The 15,966-nt window shown below is 37.8% G+C and overlaps 1 long non-coding RNA gene and 1 pseudogene across 1 annotated transcript in view; both read left to right on the top strand.

The window, feature by feature from the left end:
* LOC148094265 (uncharacterized) overlaps positions 1 to 15,966 on the top strand; it is a 313,472-nt gene that overhangs the window by 241,651 nt on the left and 55,855 nt on the right. The window lies entirely within an intron of this gene.
* LOC107539641 (TGF-beta receptor type-1 pseudogene) lies at positions 10,675 to 12,151 on the top strand (annotated as a pseudogene).

Raw genomic sequence — 15,966 nt, 5'->3', positions numbered from 1 at the left:
CTCTTCCACTACTACTCAAAAATATTGTTTGTACTTCAATAAACTAAACATTTAAGACTCCATTCTCTTCATCTCCTTAATGTGGACTGACAAATACAAACCATCTCTATGCACTCAAACTATACTTATCTTTCAGAATCCAACTCAAATCCTTTCCAACCTCAGGTCTGGACATTTGACAAATGGCATTTAAATTATGGCTCTGTCACTTACTACCTCTGGGACTCTGGACAAGTTATCTAATTATAGCTACTGTTTTCTTGTGGTAAAATAGGATTAACACAACTCAGAAGGTTATTTCCAAGGTGACATGAGATAATATAAGTAAACTTAGGACAATATGGTACATGGTAAACTTTTGCAACTACTTGCTAGCATTGTACCATGTTTACCAATAACACCAAAATTAAGTATATATATATATATATATATATATTCCAGAGAGAGGAAGGGACAGGGAGAGAGAGATAGAAACATCAATGATGAGAGAGAGTCATTGATTGGCTGCCTCCTGCATGCTCCCTGCTGGGGATTGAGCCCAAAACCTATGCCTGTGCCCTGACCAGGAGTCAAACCCTGACATCCTGGTTCATGGGTCAGTGCTCAACCACTAAGCCATGCCAGCTGAGTAATGACACCAAAATTAAATGACAACTTCCTCCACAGAAAATCAGATATTTTTTTCTTTCTAATGTCTTTTATTAGTGTTCTTCCTGCTCTTGTCAGTTTGTCTGCCATATTATACTCCCTCAATGTGTCCTGCATATTGTACAATATGATCAATATATATGTGTGTGCATATATATACATATATACACATAAAATACTATACATATATGTATATACACACACATATGTATAGGTATACATGTAGTATTTTAATGCCTTTTTCACAAATTAATAACTTTGGTTTTTATCTTGACAGAATTCTGATGTATGATTCTTTAGGAACCTACATGTTTAGGTTTCTTTGCTCCAGAAATACCCAATTTGTGCTGCCTTCTAAAACTCTTCTATTTATCAGTCTCCAGCTCAAATTCACCTATCTCCTTATGCTTGGCATAATTTTTTGCTTTGTTAAGTATTAATAGATCTTTGGTCTAAAGACATTATTATATCCTGTTTCACTGAATAGTTAGTTGATTGTGTGTATTTTTCATATGACCTAATCCATTATAAACTCTAAGGTTAGGAAATAAACCATTGAATTTCATAGTTTGTCCATGCATGAATTCATACCTTAATTCATCCATTTGTTCATCCCTTCTCTTACACTGGAACCATGGCTGAGAGCTTACAGTTGTTGATTGCATGACAAAGGGCAGGGTTTTAGTCTTAGCCATTTGCTGTGTTGTCTTAGCCTCTCTGACATCGCTTTCTCAGTTGTAATGTTTTTATGCACTTTGAATTATGTAAAAATGTTGTAGTAGCATCTAGCAGAGTCATCATAGATGCTAAGTAAATAAATATTTTTCTCTTGTTTTCACCAACAAATTATTTCTTAAAAGAAGCCCCCAGGAAATGTACTCAAAGTAAGTTATTTTTTACTTTGGCGGCATTCTGAAATGTGTCACATGCTGTAGTATGTCCCTGGATCATAACTTAAAAACTTTAAAATATACATATATATCTTTATTGATTTAAGAGAAAGGAAGGGAGAGGGAGGAAGAGAGATAGAAACATCAATGATGAGAAAGTTATTGATCGGCTGCCTCCTGCACACCCCCCACTGGGCATGGAGCCACCAACCCAGGCATGTGCCCTGACCAGGAACTGAACATCTACCTATGATCCAGGAGACTGAGGTTAAAAACTTTTTTTAAAGGTAGCCATTGGAAGGTGGAGGGAAGAACCAGACTAAAAAAGAGGACAAGACTAAAAAAGCAATTGAGCAAATAACAGAATCCCTGATGAAATTGTTGTTGTTTTTTTGTTCGTTTTTGTTTTTTTGTCAGTTTTTAATTTTTTACTTTTTTTATTTTTTGTTTATTTTTGTTTAAAATATTACAGATGTACCTTTTTCTCCCCAATGGCCAATTCCACCACTTCCCACTCCCCTCCCCAGTCCCTCTCCACATCATTGTCCATGTCCTTGGGTTGTGCATATATGCATATAAATGCTTTGGTTAATCCACCCACCCTCCTCCATCCCTCTGACATTCATCAGTCTGATCTATGCTTCAACTTCATTGAATCTATTTTGTTCATCAGTTTATTAAGTTCTTTAGATTCCACATATAATATTCCATAATATATATATCCCACAGCTTTTTTATCCACTCATTTACTGATGGGCACTTGGGCTGTTTCCAGATCTTAGATATTGTAAATAGGGCTGTTATGAACATAAGGGTGAATATATTCTTCCTGATTAATGTTTCAGGGTTCTTAGGGTATAGTCCTAGAAGTGGGATCACTAGGTCAAAAGGAAGCTCCATTTTTAATTTTTTGAGGAACCTCCATACTATTTTCCATAGTGGTTGCCCCAGTCTGCATTCCCACCAGCAGTGTACGAGGGTTCCCCTTTCTCCATATCCTCACCAGCACAAGTCGTACTCTGATTTGTTGATGGTAGCCATTCTGACAGGTGTGAAGTGATACCTCATTGTAGTTTTAATTTGCATCTCTCTGATGATTAGTGACATTGAGCATTTTCTCATATGTCTCTTGGCCATCCATATGTCCTTTTTGGAAAAGTTTTCATTCAGGTTCTTTGCCCATTTTTTAATTGGGTTGTTTGTCTTTCTCTTGCTGAATAATATGCATTCTCTGTATATCTTAGAAATTAGCCCCTTATCAGACACATTCTTGGCCATGTTCTTCCAGACCATGAGGTTCCTTTGTATTTTGAGGCTGTTTCGCTGTGCAGAAACTTTTTAGTTTTATGTAGTCCCACATGTTTATTTTTTCTTTTTCTTCTCTTGCCCTAGGAGATGTATCAGTGAAAATTCCACACTTGAGATGTCTGTGACTTTACTGCTTATGTTGTCTTCCAGGATTTTTATGGTTTCACAACTTACATTTAAGTCTTTTATCCATTTTTAGTTTATTTTTTGTATGATAAAAGTTAGTGGTATAGTTTCATTCTTTTGCATGTATCTGTCCAATTTTCCCAGCACCACTTATTGAAGAGACTGTCCTTACTCCATTGGATACTCTTGCCTCCTTTGTCAAATATTAACTGACCATAATGGCGTGGGTCTGTTTCTGGTCATAATGGCGTGGGTCTGTTTCTGGTGACTCTGTTCTGTTCCATTGATCTATATGCCTGTTGTTGTACCAAGACCAGGCTGTTTTGATTACAATGGCTTTGTAATACAGTTTGATGTCTGGTAAAGTGACTTCTTCCCACTCCATTCTTTCTCAAGGTGCCTGTAGCTATTCGGGTTTTTTTTTGTTTGTTTGTTTCATATAAATTTTTGAAATGTTTGTCCTAGATCTGTGAAATATGCTGTTGGTATTTTAATAGGAATTGCATTGAATTTATAAATTGCTTTGGGTAGTGTGGACATTGTAATCCTATTAATTCGTCCAATCCATAGGCATGGTATATTCTTCCACTTGTTTATATCTTTATTGCTTTTTTCAGTGTCCCATAGATTTCTGAGTACAGGTCTTTTACATCCCTGGTTAAGTTTAATGCTAGGTATGTTATTTTTTTAGTTGCAATGGGAAATGGTATTGTTTTCTTAGTTTCTCTCTCTGAAAATTCATTGTTGGTGTATAAGAAAGCCATTGATTTCCAGATGTTGATTTTGTATCTAACTTCGTTGCCAAATTTGTTTATCAAATCTAGTAGTACTTTGATGGAGTCTTTAGGGTTTTCTATGTACAATATCATGTCATCTGCAAATAATGACAGTTTTACCTCCTTCTTTCCAATTTAGATACCTTTTATATTTTCTTCCTGTATGATGGCTGTGGCAAGGACTTACAGAACTGTATTGAATAGGAGTGGTGAAAGTGGACATCTCTGTTTTGTATCTGTTTTAAGGGAAATGGTTTTCGCTTTTGCCCATTGTGTATGATGTTGGCGGTAAGTTTGTTATATATGGCCTTTATTATGTTGAGGTATGATCCCTCTATTCCCACTTTGCTGAGACTTTTTATTAGACATGGGTGTTGGATTTTGTCAAATGCTTTTTCTGCATCTATTGATATGTTCATATGATTTTTGTTCTTCATTTTGTTTCTGTGATGTATCACATTTATTGATTTGTGGATGTTGTACCATCCTTGCATCCCTGGAATAAATCCCACTTGGTTGTGGTGTATCACCTTTTTAATGTATTGCTGGTTCCAGTTTCCTAGTATTTTGTTGAGGATTTTAGCATCTATTTTAGTCAGGGATATTGTTCTGTAATTTTCTTTCTCTGTAGTGTCTTTATCTGGTGTTGGGATTAAGATGATGCTGGCCTCATAAAAAGAATTTGAGAGTTTACCCTCCTTCTGAATTTTCTGGAATAGTTTGAATAGAATAGGTGTTAATTCTTCTTTGAATATTTGGTAAAACTCACCAGTAAATCTATCTGGTCCAGGACTTTTGTTTGCTGGGAGTTTTTTGATTACTGCTTCAATTTCTTTAGTTGTTATCAGCCTATTTAGGTTTTCTGCCTTTTCTTGATTCAGCTTTGGAAGGTTATATGCTTCTAGGAATTTGTCCATTTCACCCAGGTTGTCCTGTTTGTTGGCATATAGTTGCTTGTAGTATTTTCTGAAAATCCTTTGTATTTCTGTTGGGTCAGTTGTTATATCACCTCTTTCATTTCTGATTTTATTTATTTGGGTCCTCTCTCTTTGTTTCTTAGTGAGTCTGGCTAAAGTGCATCAATTTTGTTTATGTTTTCAAAGAACCAGTTTTGGGTTTCATTGATTTTTTTGTATTGTTTTCTTTGTCTCTATGTCATTAAGTTTTGCTCTGATTTTTATTATTTCCTTCCTTCTACTTTCTCAGGGATTTTCTTTCTGTTCTCATTTTAGTTCTTTTAGTTGTTGTGTTAGATGATTCATTAGAGCTTTACTTTGTTTCTTGAGATAGTTCTCTAGTACTATGAATTTTCCTCTCTGGACTACTTTTTCTGTGTCCCATAGATTTTGTTTTTTTTTCTGTTTATTTTCATTTTTTTTCCATGAAGTGTTTGATTTCTTCCTTGATCTTATTGGTAACCCATTCATTGTTTAATAAAATGCCCTTTAGCTGCCAAGTATTTGAATATTTTTAAGTTTTTTTTAAAGTGTTCTATTTATAGTTTCATGGCATTGTGATCCAAGAAGATGCTTGACATGGTTTCAATCTTCTTGAATTTTTAGAGACTTGCCCTGTGCCCTAACATTTGATCTATTTTTGAGAATGTTCTATGTGCACTTGAGAAGAATGTGTATTTTGCTTCTTGGGGATGAAATGTTCTGAAACTGTCAATTAAATCCATTAGGTCTAGTGAGTCATTTAAGGTCTATGTTTCTCTATTGATTTTTTTGTCTTGATGATGTGTTCAGTGCTCACAGTGGAGTGTTAAAGTCCCCTACTATGATTGTGTTGCTGTCAATCTGCTTCTTAAAGTCCCCCAAGAATTTTTAAAAATATTTAAGTGCTCCTATATTGGGTGCATAAATGTTTATAAGGGTTATTTCCTCCTGTTTGATTGATCTCTTTAGTATTAGGTAGTGACCATCTTTGTCTCTTGTTATGGTGTTTATTTTGAGGTCTATTTTGTCAGAAATAAGTATTGCTACTCCAGCTTTTTTCTTTCCTTTCCCTGTGCATGGAATATTTTTTTCCATCCCTTCACTTTTAGACTGTTTGAATCTTTTGCTCTCATATGGGTCTCTTGTAGACAACATATATTTGAGTCCTGTTTTCTTATCCATTCAGCTATGCTATGTCTTTTGATTGGACCATTTATTCCATTTACATCTAAGGTTCCTATTGATATAGTCTTATTGAATGCCATTTTCCCCCTTTATGCTGATGTACCTTTCTCTCACTATTCTTTCTTTTTGTTAAAGCAGTCCTTTTAGCATTTCTTGCAATGATGGTTGGTGGTACTGAACTCCTTTAGCCTTTTTTTTTTTTTTTCTTCCCTGGGAAGCTCTTTATTTCACCTTCAATTTTAAATGATAGCTTTGCTAAATATAGCAATCTTGGTTGCATATTCTTGCTTTTCATTACTCTGAGAACTTCATGCCACTCCCTTCTGGCCTGAAGAATTTCTGTTGAGAGATTTGATGTCAGCCTTATGGAGGTTCCCTTGTAGGTCACTGTTTGTTTTTCTCTTGCAGCTCTTTATATTTTCTTTGTCCTTTACATTTACTGTTTTAATTATGATGTGTCTTGGAGTGGGTCTCTTTGGGTCCCTCTTGTTTGGAACCCTCTGTGCTCCCTGAATCTGTGTGGCTTTCTCTCTCACCAGTATGGGAAAATTTTGTGTCATTATTTCCTCCACCAAGTTCTCTATCCCTTGCTCTCTTTCCTCCCCCTCTAGTACTCCTATAATGTGAATGTTGTTTCGCTTCATGTTGTCCCTAATCTCCCTTAGACTGTCCTCATACTTTTTAAGTGTTTTTTCTTTTTACTGCTCTGATTGAGTGATTTTTTTCTACCCTGTCTTTTAAGTCACTTATTCTATTTTCTGCTTCATTAGGCCTGCTTTTAATCCTTCCAGCGTATTCTTTTTTTAATTTTTTTTTTTAAATATATCTTTATTGATTTCAGGGAAAGGAGAGGGAGAGAGAGAGATAGAAACATCAATGCTGAGAGAGTCATTGTTCGGCTGCCTCCTGCAAGCCCCCAACTAGGGATCAAGCCTGCAACTTGGCCATGTGTTCTGACCAGGAATAAAACCCAGATTGCCTGGATACCAGGTTGACTCTCAACTGCTGAGCCACACCTGGCTGGGCCTTCCAGTGTATTTTTGCTATCAGATACAGCATTCTTTATTTCTGTCTGATTTGTCTTATGTTATGTATCTCTTTTTTTATGTTTTCACTAAAATCCTCGCTCTTACCCTCTAGTGCCTTGTTTTTCTCATTAATTTCCTTGAACATCTTTATAATCATTACTCTGAACTCTGTCTGATAATTTGCTTAACTCCATCTCATCAAAGTCTTTTTCTAGAATTTTTTTTTTTTAAATTACTTGTTTGTCTCCCCATTTTGGTGGCTCTTAGTGTTTGTATCTATATATTAAATATATTTTTTGTCTTCCAGTCTTATGGAGAGGGATTTTGTATTGTGAGTTCAGTGGAGCTCAGAGGTGTGTTTTCTTTATAATTCTGAGTTCTTTGCTCTAGGTGTGTCCCTTTTGTGGGTGTCCCTTTTGTGGGTTCTTTGGGCTCTCCTATTGTGGTTGGGTCTAGATTGTTATTGACCAGTCTTTGGTAGGACTCTCCTCTCAGGTTGGCTCACTGTGTGTCTCCACCCCAACCTCATGATGTAAGCTGTTGTACAGGTACTAGGAAGGCATGACAATGCACAACTAATCTTTCAGGAAACAAGGGGTATTTTATAAAATATCTTGACAATCACAATTAAAACAACTCAAGTGAAAACAGAACTGGGTGAGTGAAGGGAGAACATACATTCTAGAGAAAAAAAAAGGTGAGAAAAAAGTAAAGCTTAGAAAGAGAAAAGTATATTGTTGTTAACAGTAACAGAAATTTAGAGAATAATAATAATAAACTAAACTAAAATGTAAAAAATAGAGAAGCTACTGGGAGATAAAAGAGGCAGAAAAAAGGCTCTGAAAAAAGGGCCAGCAAAAAATTAAGTGAGGGAATAGGAATAGGATAAAAGTTGAAAATGAAAAAATAAAAATATGATAAAGAGAATAAGAGAAATTAATAATTGAGCAAAAAGACAGGAAGACAGGAGGGAGAAAAACAAAAGAAAGAAAAGAAGAAGAGAGAAAAAGAAAAGAAAAATTATGCATTTGGATCGAGAGGACAGAGAGAGATAAAGCCAGAGCCAGAAGAAATCCAGTAAGAGATTTGAGGGAAACTATAGAGAAAAACAGTAAACTTGTTGGTTATAATCATAAAGTCCTAGCAATTAAGCAGGGAATATCAAGAAATTCTTTTTTTTTTTTTTTTTTTTAAATATATCTTTTATTGATTTCAGAGAGAGGAAAAAAGAGGGAGAGAGAAAGAGAAAAACATCAATGATGAGAGAATCATTGATCGGCTGCCTCATGCATGCCCCCAACTGGTGATCAAGCCCGCAACCCGGGCATGTGCCCTAATGGGGAACCAAACCTTGATTGCCAGGATCCCAGGTTGAAGCTCAAACGCTGAGCCACGCCAGGCTGGGTAAGAAATTCTTGATAGTAGAAGCAAGAATAAAATGAAAGAAAGCAAATAAACAAAACAAAACAGAGCAACAAAACAAAAATCTAGGTAAGCAACACAAAATTATTAAAAAAAAATATGATGAAAAACTTAATTAAAACTTGTAAAAAATAAAAAAAATTATAAAGTTTAAAAAGTAGAAAAAAATATATTTTTTTCCCTTTTTCTTCTTCCTAAAGGAAAAATAGAAAGAAGGGGGGAAAAAGGACAGTCAATTAGTGAGTTTCTTCTGGACAGCTTATGTTGTCTGTGGCTCACTGTTTTTTTATGCTGATTTGCGTTCTCCTGGGAGATATTTGTGTATCACACAATATGAGGAGCTATCTAGATTTGGCTCTGGAGTGCTTGGGTAGATGGTTGATCTGAGGCTCTCTATGAACCACTTTCTCTTGTCAACTATTTTGCCACCTTATAGTTGCCTGGTTTTACTGCAGAGCCTTCTGTAGAGTCTTTAGGGTGCAAGATGGCTAGTGTGGCTTGGAATATCTCTCCCTTTACTTAGAGGTTTTGCTATCTGGCACTCACTGTGAGGGAGTTAGTCTTTGCTCCACAGCCAGCTCCTCTGTCTCTACCTTGCCCTCAGATTCTAGTTCCCCATGCACTGGCCTGCTACAGTTTCAGATTGATTTCAGCCTGTTGCCTTTTCTGTATAGGCTGTTTCAGCAGGATGAGTTCATAGGTTTGATTAAAAACCATTCCAGTGAGCCCTTTGCCTGCCCAGCCCCCAGCAGGGGTTTTCAGCATTTCCTCCATTTCCTAAACAACAGTCCCTGAAAGCCTTATTCTTGTAATGTCCTCCTGCGAGCTGTTGTCCCTTCTCCCTCAGGACTGTGCCCTGCAGGGTATCTGGGGCTTCAGTGAGCTTAAACAGCCCCTTTCCTATTGGGGGTGGTGCTCCCAGGTGCAGGAGAGACAGGCAAGCTCCACCCCTCCCTTCCCAGATCTGGTTGGCTGGTCACACGGGGCATGCCCCTCAAACAGTCTGCTGTGCAGGCCCAAATCCCAGCTTCTGCTGGTCTGTCTGCCCAGTGCAGGCCGGGAAGGTGGGAGCCAGTTCAGTGATCAGAATCTCAAGAATGCACAAAGCAACACACAAGCAGAAAGTTCACCTTGCAAGGTTCTGCTGCTTGTGCACCAGGGCACCCAGAGGGTGGGGACCCTGCTCCCCTGCACCACTGATCTCAGTAAAGCTTGGGCAGCCCCACAAGCCACCAAGACATTCTCAGGGCTGGTCACAAATCCCAGACTCCCCCCACCGGAGCTAAGGGCCGGATGCTCTCCTACCCTTCCCCATGCCACACAGATTCAGTGCTTTCTGTAGCTCAACACAATGCCTTACTGGGAGGCAGAGGGTCCCAGTGTGTGGCTGCTCAGTGCAGCTCTCTGTCCCTTACTACTCTGGTGCCGCATACTTTTGGACAGCCTTTCCTATGGTCAGCACATCTGAGTGTTAGAGTCTGGTTGCAGCCACCATGAGAAGCTTTGTCTTGCTAGGAAGGAGCTGTCTCCTCCCCATGGGCACCCCACTCTCCTAGGTCCCTCTGCCCTCTGGGTAGGGCATACTGCTCCCCTCTCCTCTACTCTTGGTATGAGATCTTTGCTTTTGGATGCTGGTCTGCACTGCTGAGGGAGGGAACTTTGCAGCCTCCAACCCTCAGGGCTTGTAGCCTAACATACACGTCAGGTGGGACTCCCCTTTTCTACACCTCCCCCCCTTACTGGACTCTATGATATTTCTTCAGTGCTCCCTACTCAAAATATGTCCACTCAGGTATGTTTCTCTGCTTTTTCCAAGCTGGTTACATAGTAATTTAGGCACAAACCGTGTCCATGGCTGGGAGTGGGGGCACTCTGCAGCTTCTCACAGTGCTACCATCTTCCCAATAAAATGCTTGTTTTGTGTTTTAAAGGAAAAGAGTAAATAAGAGTAACTTGGATTGTTAAAAAATTGAATTTCCCTCTTGTGACTTGAGAGGAGAAGGCAGTACCTTTTACAGATGCCAGTGTCAGATTGCATTTCTGGTTGCTAAAGGTTAGAACTTCATTTCTGTGTGTATGTGGCCTGAAGGGATCCTGGATTTCCTTCTCTTCTTTCTGTTTCCTGTGTCAGCAAGGTTGGCATAGATCAGATGCTCATCTCAAGTAATAGTTTACTTGACCCAAGACTTCCAAAATCAAATCAGTCTGTCAAATGTAGGACACATTTTCCCTCTGTCCTTCTAACCTAGAAACCTAGAATTAAAAGTTTTTTAAGGGAGGTGGGGAGGGTGAGGCTTGCTAAGGCCGGGTGGCAGCAGGGCCCCAGAGGGCATCAGATGGTGCCAGCCAGACCATGGAAGTGGCGACCGCTGCTCTGCATACCCTGCTGTTCCTCCTGCTTGCAGCAGCAATGCTGCTGGTGGGGGTGCATTACATTGTTTCTGCCACCTTTTCACAAAAGATAATTTTATTTGTGTCACAGATGGGCTCTGCTTTGTCTCTGTTACAGAGACCACAGACAAAATTATACACAATAACATGTGGATAGCTGAAATCAACCTAATTCCTCAAGACAGGCCATTTGTATGTGCACTATCTTCAAAAACTGGTTCTGTTACTACAATGTACTGCTGCAATCAGGACCACTGAAATAAAATAGAACTCCCAACTGTTGGAAAGTCATCACCTGGCCTTGGTCCTGTTGAACTGGCAGCTGTCATTGTTGCATCAGTCTGCTTCATCTGTATTTCACTCAAATTGATGGTTTATATCTGCCATAACTGCATTGTCATTCACTATGAAGTGCCAAATGAAGAGGTCCTTTCATTACATTGCCTTTTTATTTCAGAGGGTACTACATTAAAAGATTTAATTTATGATATGACAACATTGGAATCTGGATCAGATTTACCATTGCTTGTTGGAAGAACTATTGTGTAACAAGAAAGTATTGGCAAAGGTCAATTTGGAGAAGTTTGGCAAGGAAAGTGGAGATGAGAAGAAGCTGCTGTTAAAATATGCTCCTCTCAAGAAGAACATTCATGGTTCTGTGAGGCAGAGATTTACCAAACTATAATGTTACATCATGAAAACATCTTGGGTTTTTTTGCAGCAGACAGTAAAGACATTGGTACGTGGATTCAGCTCTGGTTGGTGTCAGATTATCATGAGCATGGATCCCTTTTTGATTATCTGAACAGCTACACAGTTACTGTGGAAGGAATGATAAAACTTGCTCTGTCCATAGCAAGTGGACTTGCCCATCTTCATATGGAGATTGTTGGTACCCAAGGAAAACCAGCCATTGTTCACAGAGATATGAAATAAATAAAAAAATACCTTGGTAAAGAATGGAACTTGCTGTATTGCAGACTTGGAACTGGCAGTAAGGCATGATTCAGTCACAAACAATTGATATTGCTCCAAACCACAGAGTGGGAACAGAAAGGTACATAGCCCCTGAAGTTCTAGATGATTCCATAAATATGAAACACTTTGAATCCTTCAAGAGTGTGGACATCTATGCAATGGGCTTAGTATTCTGGGAAGTAGCTTGAAGATGTTCTATTGGTGGAATTTATGAAGATTATCAGCTGCCTTATTATGATCTTGTACCTTCTGATCCATCAGTGGAAGAAATGAGAAAGGTTGTTTGTGAACAGAAGTTGAGGCCAAATATTCCAAACAGATAGCAGAGCTGTGAAGCATTGAGAGTAATGGTTAAAATTATGAGAGAATGTTGGTATGCCAATGGAGCAGCTAGGTTTACAGCTTTGCAGATTAAGAAAACTTTGCCATAACTCAGTCAACAGGATGATATCAAAATGTAATTCTGTGGCTTTGCCTGGACTGTCTTTTTCTTCAGATCTTCACTTGGGTTCTAATTTGCGAGGTTAATTGTTCTATCTCACTGAAAGGGAACAGAAGGATACTGCTTCCTTTTGTAACAGTGTGATAAGGTCAATTTAAAACTTTCCAGGATTTCTTTGGACCCAGGAAACAACCATGTGGGTCTTTTATGTGCACTATGAACTCTTCTTTCCCAGGACAGTTACAAAACGTTGTGTAGTCTATCTTTATTTTATTTTATTTTATTTTATTTTATTTTATTTTATTTTATTTTATTTTATTTTATTATTTTTATTTTTTTAAATATACCTTTATTGATTTCAGAGAGAGGAAAGGAGAGGGAGAGAGAGAGATAGAAACATCAATGATGAGAGAGTCATTGATCGAGCCCGCAACCCGGGCATGTGCCCTGACTGGGAATCGAACCCTGATCGCCTGGATCCCAGGTCAACACTCAACCACTGAGCCACGCCTGGCTGGGCTCTATCTTTATTTTATATTAAAACAAAACTTTTTTTTTTAAAGATAATTGCTGGTCTTAACTTTAGGTAACTCTGTTGTGCTGAAGATCACCTTTAAGGGTAAAGGAGTTGGATTACTGAGTTACATGAAGCATTTCTTATTTTTAAAGAAAGTGATTTACTCTTGGTTAATACATTCTCAGAGAATTCTAAACCACTAAAGAATTTCCTTGATTCAGATGTTGAATGTACTGTTCTATAAAATTCAAGATCTTAAAACTAACATTTATAAAACTCTTATCGTGAGCCTAAAATTTACCTTATATAGTAGTGAAGAACATAATTTATGCAGTTTTATTTTGTATACTATTATCATTCTTTCACATATTACATGCCTTCACAATGAGATTGTACTATACCAGTGACACTTCTGTGTATATCTAATGGAAGTCAGTAGAAGTGCTTAAAGTCTGTGTGTGTTAAAACTTGTAGTGTTTCAGTTCAGAAAGTTTATTTATCTGGGTAACCCAGACATTTTTGTTTTGTTTTTTGAAGAGTTTTTGTGGCGTGTCATTTGATTTTCTATTTGAAAATGCCTTTCCCCTACCAGAATGTGCTTGAACCACTAAAGAAATGAAGTGGCATTAATTGGTAAATAGTTATCATGGTCATGTTTGAATAGTCTCTCATCAAATTTTTGCATATTAGTTGTGTCCTCTTAATATACTTTTAAAAGCACTGAGTGGCACTCTAGATGTTTATAGTACTTTAAAATTTGGAGCATACAGACTAATTTTTTCTAAAAGTGAGAATTTGTCCAATTACTTGTGAAAAGTGTGTGGCATTCTGTAAGCCTTTTATTTTATTTTATTTTATTTTATTATTTTATTTTATTTTATTTTTTTATTTTATTTTATTATTTTACTTTATTATTTTATTATTTTATTTTATTATTTATTATTAAAAATTCTTTAAAATTTTTGTTCAAAATATGTGTCCCTTTTTCTCCCCAATGACCCATTCCACCCCCCTCCCCAGTCCCTACCACACCACTGTCCCTGTGCTTGGGTTGTACATATATGCATATAGAAATTCTTTAGTTAATCTCTCCCCCTACAACCACCCACCCCCCTCCATCCTTCTTAGATTCATCAGTCTGATCCTTTCTTCCATGTTACTGAATCATTTCTGTTTATCAGTTTATTACGTTCTTTAGATTCCACATATAAGTGAAATCATGTGATGTTTGTCTTCCTCTGCCTGGCTTGTTTCCATTAGCGTAATATTCTCCAGGTCCTTCCATACTGTCCCAAACGGTACGAGATCCTTCTTCTTTACAGCTGAATAATATTCTATGGTATAAATACTTCATAGCTTTTTTATCCACTCAGCTACTGATGGGCACTTGGGCTGTTTCCAGATCTTAGCTATTGTAAATTGCCCTGCTATGAACATAAGGGTGCATATATTTTTTCTGATTAGTGTTTCAGGATTCTTAGGATATATTCCTAGAAGTGGGATCACTGGATCAAGAGGCAGCTCCATTTCTAATTTTTTGAGGAACCTCCATACTGTTTTTCATAGTGGCTGCACCAGTCTGCATTACCACCAGCAGTGTACCAGGGTTCCCCTTTCTCCACATCCTCACCAGCAGATGCCATTTGTTGACTTGTTGATGGTAGCCATTCTTACAGGTTTGAAGTGATACCTGATTGTGTTTTTTTCAGGAGTCAACAACCTGAAAATATGACAGGCTCATGTTTTCAAAACCATATTAACATCTCAGTTCAGGCAAGGGTGTTCATAGGGAGGGCAAGGGAAAGCAGGAAAAAAGATCAGGAGGAGGGCTGTGGATATCCAGGCAGTGTCCTTGTTGGTCCTGATATGGATCCTTAATGTCAACATACTGGATCTAGTCAGTGCTAGCCAAATTCCTGCAGTTGGGCAATCTGTGTCAACCCAAATCGTGGTCAAGGCTCTTTCTTCTATAAGCAGGAACTGGACTGCTGATGCCTGCAATATGTTTATAAGAAAATTATTAATATGTGAGCTCTCTTTATCAGTTTGTTAGTACATGATATTCTAATTCCATTTCATGATTTGTAAACTTAGTATAAAGTTTTTATTCTCTGTTACAATTCCCCACTGCCAATATGTCTATGGAGCTATTGATGTCCTCTGAATCTTCTGGGGGAATAAAAGACTTGAGCCTGTTATAAAGAAAATATTATGAGTTAAAAGCAGATATATTTCTTAGGGGCTCCTGTCAGGCAGATCCAATTTTTCTGGCATGGGAAAGCAAGTCATAAAGAGTTTTAAAACAATAAAGATAAGCATTGTAAAGAAAAGAAAGGCTAAACCTAAATTAAAATTTCTCCTAATATGGGCCTGAGTCCTTGAGATATCCATGAGAACAGTTTCACAAACCCATCTTTGGTTCCTTCAAAGACAGGAATGTGATGGTTTAATGTTTGCTGAAGTCAGGTAGCATGATTTTAGTAATGCTTGTTTCTACCTGAGCTGAGTGAAGTGTTGATGTCATACATCTCTTTGTTCTGCCAACATCTGGTTGAATTCAATTTGATTTTGTAAGACAACTTTCTCTAGAGCCTTGGCCATTTTTTTTTTTTTAAATCCTCACCAGAGGATATTTTTTTCATTGCTTTTCCAAAACAGTGGAAGGCTTTTCAGAGAGTGGAAGGGAGAGAGACAGAAACATTGAGGTGAAACAGACACATTGATTGGCTGCCTCCCACATGTACTCCAACCAGGGCCAGGGATCGAGCCTGCAACTGAGGTACATGCCCTTGGATGGAATCAAACCCAAGACCCTTTGGTTCTCAGACCAATGCTCTAACCACTGAGAAAAACAGTCTAGGGCAAAGTCCTGGCCATTTTTGCTCAGTGGTTAGCACACTGGCCCACAGACTCAAGGGGTTGTAGGTTCGATCCCTGGTCTTGGAGGTGCATGTAGGAAGCAACCAATTGATGTGTCTCTCTCACATCAGTGTTCTCTCTTTCTCTTTCTCCTTGAACCTCCCTCCCTCTTTTCCACTCTTTCTAAAAAAAAAAAAAAAAATCAATGGAAAAAAATCCTCAGGTGAAGATTAAGCAATAAATAAATAAAACAATTTTACTAGAGAATCTGAAGATTTTTGCTGATTGAAAAACAAAGTAGCAGTTTAATTGACTATAATTATTAATGTTTTAGTTAGTATGTGTAAAATATTCTGGTGGGTTGACTCACCACCATGGCAAGAGTATATAACCAAAGATGTACTCATTCTTGTCAGGGATGTATCCTGGAAGATATTGAGCTACTCAAGTGAGCAGTT

The sequence above is a fragment of the Miniopterus natalensis genome, chromosome 1 (genome assembly GCF_054644295.1).
Source record: "Miniopterus natalensis isolate mMinNat1 chromosome 1, mMinNat1.hap1, whole genome shotgun sequence".
NCBI lineage: Eukaryota > Metazoa > Chordata > Mammalia > Chiroptera > Miniopteridae > Miniopterus > Miniopterus natalensis.
The sequence above is the reverse complement of the archived record's forward strand: the minus strand, read 5'-3'. Positions and strand labels throughout refer to the sequence as shown.